The sequence below is a fragment of the Mus caroli genome, chromosome 10, assembly GCF_900094665.2.
Source record: "Mus caroli chromosome 10, CAROLI_EIJ_v1.1, whole genome shotgun sequence".
Taxonomy (NCBI): Eukaryota; Metazoa; Chordata; class Mammalia; order Rodentia; family Muridae; genus Mus; species Mus caroli.
Window position 1 is genome coordinate 100088490 of NC_034579.1, and position 12485 is coordinate 100100974.

General features: G+C 37.9%; 1 protein-coding gene and 1 pseudogene across 1 annotated transcript in view; both read right to left on the reverse strand.

Moving 5' to 3' along the window:
* Positions 1 to 12485, reverse strand: part of Acss3 (acyl-CoA synthetase short chain family member 3) — a 182267-nt gene that overhangs the window by 118716 nt on the left and 51066 nt on the right. The gene's annotated exons all lie outside the window — the stretch shown is intronic.
* On the reverse strand, positions 2496 to 3845 carry LOC110303489 (annotated as a pseudogene).

The window sequence follows — 12485 nt, forward strand, 5'->3', positions numbered from 1 at the left end:
AGAAAGAAAAAAAAAAAAACATCCTAAGTGAGGTAACCCAGATTCCAAAAGACAAACACTGTGTGTTTCCTCCTATATGTGGATATTTTCTTTTAAGCTTTAGATATGTGCTTCACTTAGAATATCTACAGAAGTTAGGAAGACCATAAGGGACCACTGTGGAGAGGGTATTAGAATATAGTGTTATTATAAAGGGATATAAAGAAATATCATAGTAGGAGGATTAAAGATGTAGGAGATGGAAGAACAGGATAAAGTAAGGGAAGGTTGAATAATTCTAAAGGCTCGCTTCCCCCACCACCACCACCACACAGCTTATAAAAACATTATTTTCCTTCTATCCTATTTCTCTTTCCTCACGAGTCATCAATGGTGCTCAGGACCAGTCTTGGGTAATTCCAATCCACTGAATGATCTGTGCAGTGGAAGCTATTCTCCAGTCCTCAGTGGCTAGATGGCCACTCCTGTGTTCAGTGCACACTGTAGGCTAGGCATGGAGGGCACATGCACACACTCAGACCACCTTTGACTGAGCATCAGTGAACATAGGAACTAATGCAGTCCATTCACCCTGTTATTCCTCCTTATACATAATCTTCTCAGCAGCATAGCCGCTATCTATAGTAGTAAAGATGAGGCATAACATCCCATGGGTACTTATGGGAGATCATGACATAGATGCTGAGAACTACATGGTCCAACAACCACCACCTTAGATCCATTGAATGAGCACCCTTGTTGCCTGGAATAGCAATGGCCATACATGGCACAAAGGAGAACCTGTTACACAGAGAAATGGTGGGCAGGTTGACATAATAGGCCTGTTTGACAGAGTGGTGTTCAGGCCTAGGCTCTAGAAAGTCACTAGAAGTCGTGACTTTCTGAAGGCTGCATGAATTTGGTTAGTGAATTCCCAGGTCTGAAGCTGCAAGCAATTGGAGTGGATCCCATTGCAGCAGTAAACCTCAGCACAGCTCTCTGACCAGTGTGGAGATGAGCAAGGTTCTGAACAGCAAGAATGGCTTCACCTTGACCAATACCTTTCCAACATTCTCTTCAGATTTGTGAACTATATAACATCATTTTTATTTTGTAGACATAGGGTTCCATCTTGACGTCAAAGTTGGTGCCATGTAAGTGGGTTTCTGTGGCAAGGAACTTGGGGACATACTCTTCCTTCATCTGTAGGACATCAAGGGCTCCAGACATTGTGTGAGCTTCCCTTTAATTCATAATGGTAACACAAACCAATGGCATTTTGTCCTGTCCCTGACCAGTGACAAAAAGCTAAAGGCAGAAAAATGATGAAAATCTACTAACAGAGAAGCTTGCTAAAATTCCTAGGAAGAAAATTTTACAAATTTAAATGGCATTGCCATATAATTGGGGAGACAGGCCAGACTAGAAATTATATGCTATCAAACAAGACACCTAGTACCAGGAATAGGTCACTATTTTTTTTTTTTTGAGTTGTAACAGATCTTTTAAGTGTTGAGGTCTCAGATGAGAAAATGAGGCCATTATGAACATCACTGTTGGCAGGGATAAAAGTAGTTCTCGTGGGATATAAGTCGGATCTTGTGAGAGCAGACTGCTATAAAAAGAAATCAACCAAGCTATGAATCTATCCTATTTCCTGTCCACTATGTGATCTTTTCTTCCTCACATTGTTCTGTATAAGCTACCCAGATTCAAATATTTTGTGATAGACTAAATAGACTAAGATATTATACAAATTCAGAGAACCTGGGGATTTCTCTAAAAAGTAGGAAAGTTTCCTAATACAAGGCCTGTGCTCTAAAGGATATCAATCAACTGATGGCCATTTGAGCTATTACTTATTATTCCTGAGGGCATTTAATATAAATATTATATATTATATCATTTAAATTTAAAATACTTTCTACAAAAAGTAGAAAAAGTACTCTGTGTGTATGTGTGTGTGTGTGTGTGTGTGTGTGTGTGTGTGTATGCTTCTACTGGGATCTTACGTCATAGTTTCATAACTATAAAAAAGATATGATAGACATCAGTAGCTGATTTTTCTGTTGACTACCTACTTCACCTATTTATTATATGTGCTTAGCTGCTGTAAGCAACTTCACTGTCAATCACTGCTTTGACTGACATGCCATCAAATTAAGATGTAAGAGTTCTGTGCAAGCACTAGATGGAATATGTTTGAACTTCCTGTTGGCTTTCATTTGGTACTATGCAAACACTAGCATTGGTACAAAACAAATGTTTACATGAGAAACATACAGATACTCCCTTTTAAATAGTTTCAAAATCAAGTGTCTCTCTATTTTTTTATTGTAATTTGAAATTTTAAATAGGTTGCTAACAGGAAAAATACACAAGAAGAAGTATTTAGAGTGAGCTATTTGGTTTCTAACAAAATAGCTTATGAAAATGTATTAGTTCATAATACATTAGTTCATAATAAGTCAATATATATTGATTTAATACATGTTACTTTGTGATGTATAATTTAATATTTCTTTATTTTTTTTGAGAACTTCGTAGGTTTAATTATAAATGAAAGGATCACATCTTTTTACTCAGGAACCTCTCAAATTCCCGGGTCTTCTTGATCCTGTTAAATATGAATAACCATAGTTGATTAGGCCAAAATTTGACCTTGATTTGGTTAAAAACACTCTTCAAAGCTGTTGGTTGTAAACCAAAGAGATACAGAACTTAGCACCTCTGTTATATTAAAATAAAAACAAAACCCAACAAAACAAGAAGTTGATTTTAAAAAACCCAAAACACTCATAGATGCCTGAAGAGATCTTGATCATTCCACTTAAACAGATGCTCTCATATCCACAGGAGGTCATTTGGATTAAAATCAAGAGAATCCATTACTCATTTCCTCTCCAGCTCTTCTGGTGGCTTTTCTTAGACCTTTCAGGAGACTTTGAGTGGCTTCTATGTCTGTGACTACTGTGGTGGCCTGGGGATTTAGAGCGGGATCTGTGTCGTCTGTCTCTAGACCTGCTTCGATGGTGTCGTGGACTCTTGGTCCTATGCCTATCTCTTCGGGGAGAAGGACTTCATCTTTTAGGGGATCTATACCGCCTTCTGGGAGAACGACTCTGGCTCCTCCGGTAGCACAGTGCAGGTGAGCGTCTTGGCTTGTCCAAGTCTCTGTAGCTTCTTTGATGGGCAGGTGATGGCACTCTTTCCAGCTTCTCATCTTCTTCCTCCTCTTTCTCAATAGACTCCACGTCATCCATGTCCTCTTCTAGAGCACTAACTTGAGGCTCCAGTTGCTCAGTTTCTTCCAGTACATACCGTTTCTGTAGCCGGAGCAAATTGATATCACAGACTCTCTCACTGTGTCGTAGTTCATAAATGAACTCATCTACATGCATTAGTACAAACTCTCCATTTCGGTTCTGGCTCTTGATTTTTCCATAGTCATTGTACAAAGGCTCCAAGTACTTATAGCAATCAATTGTAGTTCCTGTCAGCCGCATGTAAAGTGTCCCCAACATCCGGACATACTTGAAATCTTCATTTTTTATGAACTCAACAATGATATCCTTCTCAGGTTGAATTTGAAGCATCTTCAAGGTTAAACACAAAAAAAGGAGTTGGCTTTATGTTTCCACCATACACACCACCCACGAACTTTAACTCCATGGCTTTGTCCACTGGAAGTTCAGCTCTAAGTCCAAAACACTGTTCTTTCCAGTACTTTGATTCATAGATTCATGTCCAGATGATCTCCTCTACCATATACTGAGGGTTGGTGCCATGGATGCTATGGGAATCCTTCACTGTATGGTTCGCCATTTTAGAACTCTTTCAATTCTATCAATTTAATATTTCTTAATAAAATTAAATCTAGCCAGGAAGTGTGGCACATGCCTTTAATCCCAGCACTTGGGAGGCAGAGGCAGGCAGATTTCTGAGTTTGAGGACAGCCTGGTCTACAGAGTGAGTTCCAGGACAGCCAGGGCTACACAGAGAAACCCTGTCTCAAAAATAAATAAATAAATAAATGAAATAAAGTAAAATAAAATAAAATCTAGAGTCAATTTTTAAGGAAGGTCCAGAACAAAGCACTCAGTAATCTTGTCTCAAATGCAAATAAAATTATTTTTAAAATATGTGTAAGCAATAGTGAACAACCGAGTATAAACAATCAGGAAACCCCAGCCATCTAAGGGTTTATGATGGCTCATATAAAGCAGTGCAATTGAAAATTTAATACCAAAGATATGCCAGTGCTACTGCACATTCAGAGTTTTGAAGTGTTTATAAACTTCAAATAAAAAAATAAAAGAAATTTATCAAAAAGAGAATAAATATATTATTTTATCCAATGGGGATCTGCTTAATTTTTTTTTTCCAACTTGACCCTAAGTAAAATCATCTGGGAAAAGACAACCTTACTTGAGGGATGCATCCATTAGATTGGCCTGTGGGCTTGCTTGTTGGACATTTTCTTTATTGATGATTGATATAGAAGGCGCCAGCCTACTGTGGAAGGTTTAACCCTTAGGCAGGTGGTCCTGGGTACTAACAAGCAAGCTGAGTAAGTCATGGGGAGCAATCCAGTGAGCAACCTTCCTCCACGGTCTCCTTCAGTCTGTGGCTTTGCGTTCCTGCCTTGAATTCCCACATTGATGGATAACAGCCTAAGAAGCTGTCATCCTCTTCTCTCCAAGTTGCTTTAAGTGAGAGTGCTTTATTACAGCTACACACAAGCAATCTTAATCAACAATCTATGACAAAAGTACAACTTAACAAATAGTACTTGAAGAATCATATTACTACCTTTGGGGACAGAAGACCTTCTGGGTATAATATTTAATTACTGAAAATACCTTTGTTTTATTTCAGATCATATACTGATCATTGATCATGCATCCTTTCACCCCAGGGAATGGTTCCACATGTGTTCATTTTTCATGATTGATTTTTATTTGGCCATGTATCAACTGAGTATTCAGATAAATATCTATGAACCCTCACTATTTTAAAAAATATTTAATATCTAAAATTAAGACAAAACTGTCCAGTACCCCACAGCTCCCTGGGAGTAAACCACCAATTAACGAAAACACCTGGTGGGACCCAGGACTCTACCTGCATATGTAGCAGAGGATGGCCTAGTCAGTCATCAATGGGATGAGAGGCCCTTGGTCTGGTGATGGTTCTATGCCCAGTATAGGGGAATGCCAGGGCCAGGAAGCAGGAGTGGGTGGGTTGGGGAGCAGGGGAAGGGGGAGGAGATAAGGGATTTTTGGAGGGAAAACTAGGAAAGGGTATAACATTTGAAATGTAAATAAAGAAAATATCTAAAAAAAAAGAGAACAATAAAAAATCATAAAAAATAAAAATAATAAAATTTTAAAAATTTTAAAAAGACAAAACTGTCTAATATTTTTGGCATGTGCATTTGTTCTTATAACATACACTTCTATAAAAGTCATTTTTGAAGACAGTAGGACTTTACTATATTCAACATTAAAATGAGTTTCAAGAAACATGATACACTATTACATCAGTGTTAATATAGGTCTTCTATCTTCCAACAGCAGAAATGGACATGTTATTAAACAAAGAAAAATAACAATTTTCTAACAGCATCATATCATATGTATTCAAGAGGGATGTTTACTATTGTTTTTCTAAAGCAGAAAATAATGAATATTTAAGAATGACACTTTCATTTTGGAAGAAAACTTGTAAAGTATTACACTTACAACAGTTATGTGACTCTGAAACATTTGCTGTAATGTTTCTTCTTGTAAAGTAATTTCCTCCAGTAAAGAAGTAAATATCATCACTGATAATAATTTTTCTCATTTGTGCTTTCTTCACATGTGAGTTTCTATCAATATTTAGTCATTTTATTACTATACATTTGCAGGCAGTGTAATTAAGAGTTATTCAATTCATTTGATTCAAGCTTGAAATAACTTCAACTTCAATAATCTGTGTGCGTTCAACACATTTCGATTAATGTGAACTCCATACTATATTTCACAGAAAATTAGTTCAATCTCATATTTCTGTATATTTATGTGCTCGCCATCTGGGAATGTGATATATTTTCCTATTTCTTTAATATGCACATGTTGAAACCTACACATAGAGCATTAGATTTCATCACACCTTGAAAATAATACCTTGTTAACAGCAATGTTATGTAACAGACCATTATTAATACAGAAAATAATTCTACATCAAAGAGAAATTTAAGGCTCAAGAATCAAAGGTAATTTCTGCCTATCAAATTCACAGCATAAATACAGTGTATGGTAACCCAATCACAAAAGAAGTCACTTGATATGCACTCATTGATAAGTGGATATTAGTCCAGATACTTAGAATACCCAAGATACAATTTGCAAAACACAAGAAAATCAAGAAGATGGAAGACCAAATGTGGAGATTTCATTCCTCCATAGAATAGGGAACAAAATATCTATGGAAGGAGTTACAGAGACAAAGTTTGGAGCTAAGACAAAAGGATTGCCCATCCAGAGACTACCCGACCTGGGGATCCATCCCATAATCAGCCACCAAACCAAGACACTATTGCATATGCCAGCAAAATTTCGCTGAAAGGACCCTGATATAGCTGACTCATGTGAGGTTATGCCAGTGCCTGGCAAATATAGAAGTGGATGCTCACAGTCATCTATTGGATGGAACACAGGGCCCCCAGTGGAGGAGCTAGAGAAAGTACCCAAGGAGCTGAAGGGGTCTGCAATCCTATAGGTGGAACAACAATATGAACCAGTACCCCCAGAACCCGTGTCTCTAGCTGCGTATGTAGCAGAAGATGGCCTAGTCGGCCATCACTGGGAAGAGAGGCCCCTTGGTCTTGCAAACATTATTTGCCCCAGTACAGGGGAACACCAGAGTCAAGAATTGGGAGTGGGTGGGTAAGGGAGATGGGGGAGGGTATGGGGGACTTTCAGAATAGCATTTGAAATGTAAATGAAGAAAATATCTAATAAAATTTTTTTAAAAAAAATACAGTGTATAAAACAAAACAGAAAGGAAATACACAGACAAAGAGTAGGTCCTCAGCTTCCTCTGTTTTATACCCAGTCTGACATCCCTGAACACTAGGTGTTAATAATTTGAGAATTATAACTTTCTCCCACTTCTACTCAGATGACAACGTGTGACAAATCTCTAGTCCTCATTGTCTGTGTCATCTAGCTGAGAATATCAAAGCAGTTCTGAGTGGATCTGGCAACACTTCACCATGAGGATATGAGATGGTAAGAAATGCCAGGAAAGAATACCAAATATGCACACTTGTTAAGGCCCATTGACTTAGATGTGTCCTAAGAATGATGTTGTATCATTAGTCAGCTTCAGCTTCTAAAACAAGATAACTGAGGAATTAAACATGTAAACACAAATATTTATTTCAGCTCAGGGATCTGGAATTTAGAGTTTAAAAATATGCAGACCCGAGATTTTTGAGTCTCTAAGCAGGGTAGCACATTATACTAGGAAGATAAGGTAGAAAGAGCTACAGAGAGACAGGATGATATTGGAATTCGATAACCCTCCAAAGGGCACACTTCCAACAATCACTCATTACAGCATACAACCTAAATATCCATAGCATCTCCCATGTGCCATTCTGGGCTCCAACCCATTAATACAGGACTTATGAAATACTTTGTGCTCAAAACACAAAAGGTAAAATAATTGAAGAGACTTTATAGATTCCTACAATATGATGGTTATTTCCTGAATTATTGCTGTGAGACCTGTGGTTAAAAATAAACTAATAAATGTTCATTATAGAGTACAGACAAGGTAATTGATGGATTCAGGGAAGTAGAAGGAAAGAAGGTGTAAGAATAGGACTTGGTTTTCATCTTTAATAACTGTCTGCCAAATGATATCAATCACAAAGCATGGATTCAAAGGGAGAAGGGTGGACCTGGCATGTTTCAGACTAAGTGGAGATGGAGTACCAAGTGAGGATATCTACTTACATCCAGGAAATATCTAAGTGCTTAGAGAATGAAATGGGATGGTGTGAAAGAGCTGAACACAGTAAAATTATCAACAGAAGTCTTGAGGTCAGGGGTTATCACACAGGATCGATGTTTATAGCCAAGAGGAGAAAGCCTAACGGAATGGCAAGGAGGGGCCAGAGAGAAATGCACTTACAGAGAACAAGGAGAGAACACAGTGCCAAGGAAGGATGCAAATGGTGGCAGGCAGAAGTGTGAGCTGAGTTTCCAAGAATATAAAAGCTAAAGAAATGATATAAAATATCGTAAAGTAATAGAATGCTTATTTATCTAAAGCAGCTTCAGAAGCAAAATATTTTTAGAGAGTTCTAGGGAAGAATGTGATTTTAAAAAAAACAGGAAAAAGCACACTGGCTATCATTTCAAAATCAACTAGTAAAGTTACTTTTAAAATTTGAATTAATTTTCATTTATATAAGAGCACACACATTGTGCTTACTAACTAGACTCCATATGATATTTCAATACATGCAAACATTGTGTACTGATACAGTCAGGTTAAACATCTAACTGTTTAAACACTTACCCTTTCCTTTATGGTGAAAGAATTCATAATCTTCTCACTTTGGGAACTACGCAATCTATGATACATACACGGGACAACCTCCTGTGCAGGAAGCATGGTTTTAAAGGGAAGACCCAGCACTGGCTCATGCTGCATAGGTGCAAGAGAACACCAGATGGGAAATATCTCAAAGACTGCTTTTTCATGTCCCCAAAAAAGGACAATTGTGAACAGAAAGAAACATATGCAGAACACGTGGGCACAGTCTGTAGGCCTAAACTCTGTAAGTTTAATAACAGAAAGTTTCAATCATGGCTCCTGGGTTTTAAAGAATTTTCTCTATTACCCTGAATGTAGAAGTTCGAATGTTTAAAATGGCTTTGAAATGAATTGAAATTTATTAGAGCTGGATTAAAATATATATTTAAAGATGACATGAAGGTTCCAGAGATTTTGGATTCTGAACAAGGAAGGACTGACTTTGGTTGACTACTGATTATTTTTTTTCTTCCAAGTATTGAACACGTTGTGTAAAGATGGAAATAACAGAACTGATTCAAGTTTTCCATTCTGCCATGCAGTTAAAATGAGCAAAGATGTCTGTGGAGGTAATCTTTAAACTGAGGCACAACAGACTTCTATAATTTGGTTTTGTTTTGAGGGGAGGGGATGGCAGATTGAAGTTAGAAAGTGCATGAAGAAAATTGGACATCAGGTTTCATAACTTTTAATGTGGTTATTTTTAAAACCCATTGGAGTAATAAGTAATATAACCATATCATATTTTCAAACACTTTGCATTTTAGACACAATATTCTTAAAACAGTATATTTCAGTGGCTCTAATCATATATATTCACTACCTAACGTCCCTTCTTCCTTTTCATTGTTCTAGTATCTTAGTTACTTTTCTATTGCTATAATAGAACAACATAATGGAGGCAATGTATTTTTCAAAGTGTCTAATTAGGCTTATGACTGTAGAGTATTAGAGTCCATAATGGCAGAAGGAAAGGACAGCTGAGGACTCACATCTTGATCCACAGAGTCAGACAGAAAGAAGCTAGGAATGGCAGGAGTCTAAGTCTCAGGATTTGCTTCCAGTGACATGCCTCGTCAAATAAGGCCATACTTCCTAATCCTTTCATAAAGATCCAAACCAAATATTCAAATGCATGAGTGTAGAGAGAGTGTCTTGTGTAGTATGTAGAAGCATCACTTGTCAATTGGCCAATGAGCTGAGTCAGAAAATAAGAGGTGGGAGTTCCAGTAGGGAGAAGGGACTCTGGGATAGAGTTAGTTGCGAAAAAAAATCATATCTAACTCTGGGGTGATACATGCAATCGAAAATAGGTAACCAGCCATGTGACACTCATAGAATAGAATAAATAGGTTAATTAAGTTATGAGATAGTCTGGGAACAAGGCCAAGCTTATGGCCTAGGTATTTATTCATATATAATTAAGTCTCAGAGTAGCTATTTCAAAAACTGGGGCACAGGTCGAAAAGTCCTTGGTTACATATGAGGCTAAGGGGAACATTTTTCATTCAGATCACCTCCTCTGGTTAGATTTTTGTTATTGCTTTATATTGTTGTTTAACCATGGAACTCCTCTCTTGCCAGTACTGTCACATCTCTTTTTTTTTTATTTATTTATTTATTTATTTATTTATTTTTATTACATATTTTCCTCAATTACATTTCCAATACTATCCCAAAAGTCCCCCATAGCGCCCCCCACTTCCCTACCCACCCATTCCCATTCTTTTGGCCCTGGCATTCCCCTATATTGGGGCATATAAAGTTTGCAAGTCCAATGGGCCTCTCTTTCCATTGATGGCCGACTAGGCCATCTTTCGATACATATGCAGCTAGAGACAAGAGCTCCAGGGTTCTGGTTAAAAGCAATTCTTAGCTCCATGATGGAATTGTAAGTCTGGATCATTTCAATTCTTCACCCTCACCATCCCTGTGCCCAATAAGTTTAATTATACATTTCTATAAATGTGAGTTCAAGGGCCTGCATTTGTGTTCATTTTTCTCCTTACTTTACTAATTATATTAATTTTCATTACTTAACACATAGCACTTCAGCTATGTTATGAGTTAAATGTTTAATGATGTCTTAGACATTTTTGTTTTGTCAGGACAGAACACCAGGACCAAGGCTACTTATAAAATAAAACACTGATTTGGGAGCTATATTAGTCATGGTTCACTAGAGTCACAGAAATTATGGAATGTCTCTATACATTAAAGGAAACTATTGGAACGAGTTACAGTCGTTCCAACAATGGTGTAGCTATGAATGGGAAAGCCAAGGATCTAGTAGTTTCTCAGTTCCACAAGGCTAGGTGTTTCACCTGGTCTTCTGTATAAGCTAGAATCTGACGAAATAGGTTCCAACAGATGTGCTGGCAAATAAGTGCAAACAGGCAAAGAAGAGAAGGACTTCCCTCTTCCAAAGTCCTTATGTAGGCCGCTAGGAGAAGGTATTGCCCACTTTTCATGACCACTATTTCTCAAGATCCAGATCAAAACACAGTGTCCTCTAGCCTCAAGATTAGGTTCACATGTGTGCTCTCAGTTTCTGGATTGTAATTCATTCCACTTAGAAGTCCAAATGAAAACAATAACCAGATAAGAATGCTATAACTATTCCTTGTTCAAATGCAATCACATAAAAAATAAGCTTAGCTGGGTAGGATCTTGGCCCAAGGTTACTACTCTCTCTTGCCCCAAGGTTAGTCTGTTTATCTCCCTGAACATAGTATTCAGCTCCTGGTGCCCTTTTATTACATAAACTACACATTTTGTACTTTTTTCCTTCCTCAACTTGCTACTGCACTTCCTCCAAACATTCTTTATGAAATTAAACCACAGCAAAGAATCTAAACTGGATTGTTTTGAGACCTCTATTGTCAATACAGTTAGTTTGACTCTCTTCACCTTAACTTCAGGCAGACTCTTCAGACAAGGGTAAAGCCAGCCACATTCTTCATCAAAATATCACACAAAAGTTTCAAGACACACACTAAAATCCTTCTCCTCTGAAACCTCTAGATCCAGGTTTCCACAGTTCACCTCACCTTCAACACCAAAGTCTTCCATATTCCTGCTACAATAGCCCATTGGCCTCTACTTAAAGCACTCTACCACTTTACAAATCCAAAGTCTTCCAAACAAAAGCATGTTCAGGCCTATCACAGTAATATCCCACTCTTGGTTCCAACTTCTTTTCTAGGTAGGATTTCCATTGCTGTGAGCAGACACCATGACCAATGCAAGTATTATAAAGGACAACATTTAACCAGGGGTGTCTTACAGATTCAGAGGTTCAGTCCATTATCAGCAAGGTGGGAAGCATGGTGGCATCCAGGTAGATGTGAGGCTGGAAGAGCCAAAAGTTCTACTTGTCAATGCAAAAGCAGACAGATGAAGACTGCTTCCCATGTGGCTACAAAGGAGGGTCTCAAAGCTCACCCCCAGAGTGACATAATTCTCCAACAAGGCCACACCTCTTAATAGTAACACTCCCTAAGCCAAGCATATACAAACCACCACAGGGGCTGATGGTTGCTGAGGGTGAGAGTATAACACCATCATGTTACAGATTGTGGAGTAGGCAGGAAGCCACACATAGTACATGGGCCTTCAATAGTTACCAACATGCATCCTTATCTACAAGTAGGAGGCAGGGAGAAAAAAAAAACTGAGAATGCCATAGTCTTTTGAAATCTCAAAGCCTTGCTCCTGGTAACACATCTACTCCAAAACCCTAACCTTTTCCATAGTGTTCCACCAACTAAGAACTAAGTATTTAAATATAAGACCAAGGACATCATGGTTTTTATCATAACGATAGAGAAATAACTAAGACATCAGGAAAGAAAGAAAGGAAGAAAGAAAGAGAGAGAGAGAAGGAAAGAAGGGAGGGAGGGAGGGAGGGA